Source organism: Triticum aestivum, unplaced genomic scaffold, assembly GCF_018294505.1.
Source record: "Triticum aestivum cultivar Chinese Spring unplaced genomic scaffold, IWGSC CS RefSeq v2.1 scaffold153294, whole genome shotgun sequence".
NCBI classification, from domain to species: domain Eukaryota; kingdom Viridiplantae; phylum Streptophyta; class Magnoliopsida; order Poales; family Poaceae; genus Triticum; species Triticum aestivum.
In genome coordinates, this window is record NW_025248952.1 from 84 (window position 1) to 2,284 (window position 2,201).

At 46.8% G+C, this 2,201-nt stretch overlaps 4 non-coding genes across 4 annotated transcripts; all 4 read right to left on the reverse strand.

Moving 5' to 3' along the window:
* Positions 1-311: 311 nt before the first annotated feature.
* LOC123177279 (5S ribosomal RNA) lies at positions 312-430 on the reverse strand. Its single transcript, XR_006488859.1, has one exon. It is a non-coding gene; the product is annotated as a 5S ribosomal RNA (ribosomal RNA).
* Positions 431-800: 370 nt separating this feature from the next.
* Positions 801-919, reverse strand: LOC123177278 (5S ribosomal RNA). The gene has a single exon (XR_006488858.1). It is a non-coding gene; the product is annotated as a 5S ribosomal RNA (ribosomal RNA).
* Positions 920-1,288: 369 nt separating this feature from the next.
* On the reverse strand, positions 1,289-1,407 carry LOC123177281 (5S ribosomal RNA). Its single transcript, XR_006488861.1, has one exon. It is a non-coding gene; the product is annotated as a 5S ribosomal RNA (ribosomal RNA).
* A 370-nt stretch (positions 1,408-1,777) lies between these two features.
* On the reverse strand, positions 1,778-1,896 carry LOC123177280 (5S ribosomal RNA). Its single transcript, XR_006488860.1, has one exon. It is a non-coding gene; the product is annotated as a 5S ribosomal RNA (ribosomal RNA).
* Between the last annotated feature and the right edge of the window lie 305 nt (positions 1,897-2,201).

Consider the following 2,201-nt stretch of genomic DNA (forward strand, 5'->3'; position numbering starts at 1 on the left):
TGATTGTCATTCTTACTACCATTACAACCGTTGCCTAATAATGGATAATGCCCTATATATACTACTTACTCCCCCCCTCAAACACGGAGACGAGTTTACCACGGTTTCCACCCCTCCCTCTATACCGCAGCAACACGTATTTTTTACCCCTTTCAGAACGCGCTCCTCGCGCCACAAAGCCGCCTCTAGACGCGTGACCAATGAGCAGCGAGCTAAAACATATCGCAAATGTCAAAAATAATATAACGGGGTTAATATATACCGCGCACATGTGATATGTTTGTCATGAGGCGCCAAAAATAATTAAAAAGGGAATGCAACACGAGGACTTCCCAGGAGGTCACACATCCTAGTACTACCCTCGCCCAAGCACGCTTAACTTCGGAGTTCTGATGGGATCCGGTGCTTTAGTGCTGGTATGATCGCATCCAACATGTTACCCCCGCCTTCGTCCCTTATGCTTGCCACTCCCAGGTCCACTGCAAAGATGATTGTCATTCTTACTACCATTACAACCGTTGCCTAATAATGGATAATGCCCTATATATACTACTTACTCCCCCCCTCAAACACGGAGACGAGTTTACCACGGTTTCCACCCCTCCCGCTATACCGCAGCAACACGTATTTTTTTACCCCTTTCAGAACGCGCTCCTCGCGCCAAAAAGCCGCCTCTAGACGCGTGACCAATGAGCAGCGAGCTAAAACATATCGCAAATGTCAAAAATAATATAACGGGGTTAATATATAGCGCGCACATGTGATATGTTTGTCATGAGGCGCAAAAAATAATTAAAAAGGGAATGCAACACGAGGACTTCCCAGGAGGTCACCCATCCTAGTACTATTCTCGCCCAAGCACGCTTAACTTCGGAGTTCTGATGGGATCCGGTGCTTTAGTGCTGGTATGATCACATCCAACATGTTACCCCCGCCTTCGTCCCTTATGCTTGCCACTCCCAGGTCCACTGCAAAGATGATTGTCATTCTTACTACCATTACAACCGTTGCCTAATAATGGATAATGCCCTATATATACTACTTACCCCCCCCTCAAACACGGAGACGAGTTTACCACGGTTTCCACCCCTCCCTCTATACCGCAGCAACACGTATTTTTTTACCCCTTTCAGAACGCGCTCCTCGCGCCACAAAGCCGCCTCTAGACGCGTGACCAATGAGCAGCGAGCTAAAACATATCGCAAATCTCAAAAATAATATAACGGGGTTAATATATATTGCGCACATGTGATATGTTTGTAATGAGGCGCAAAAAATAATTAAAAAGGGAATGCAACACGAGGACTTCCCAAGAGGTCACCCATCCAAGTACTACTCTCGCCCAAGCACGCTTAACTTCGTAGTTCTGATGGGATCCGGTGCTTTAGTGCTTGTATGATTGCATCCAACATGTTACCCCCGCCTTCGTCCCTTATGCTTGCCACTCCCAGGTCCACTGCAAAGATGATTGTCATTCTTACTACCATTACAACCGTTGCCTAATAATGGATAATGCCCTATATATACTACTTACTCCCCCCCTCAAACACGCAGACGAGTTTACCACGGTTTCCACCCCTCCCTCTATACCGCAGCAACACGTATTTTTTTACCCCTTTCAGAACGCGCTCCTCGCGCCACAAAGCCGCCTCTAGACGCGTGACCAATGAGCAGCGAGCTAAAACATATCGCCAATGTCAAAAATAATATAACGGGGTTAATATATATCGCGCACATGTGATATGTTTGTCATGAGGCGCAAAAAATAATTAAAAAGGGAATGCAACACGAGGACTTCCCAGGAGGTCACCCATCCTAGTACTACTCTCGCCCAAGCACGCTTAACTTCGGTGTTCTGATGGGATCCGATGCTTTAGTGCTGGTATGATCGCATCCAACATGTTACCCCCGCCTTCGTCCCTTATGCTTGCCACTCCCAGGTCCACTGCAAAGATGATTGTCATTCTTACTACCATTACAACCGTTGCCTAATAATGGATAATGCCCTATATATACTACTTACTCCCCCCCTCAAACACGGAGACGAGTTTACCACGGTTTCCACCCCTCCCTCTATACCGCAGCAACACGTATTTTTTTACCCCTTTCAGAACGCGCTCCTCGCGCCACAAAGCCGCCTCTAGACGCGTGACCAATGAGCAGCGAGCTAAAACATATCGCAAATGTCAAAAATAATATAA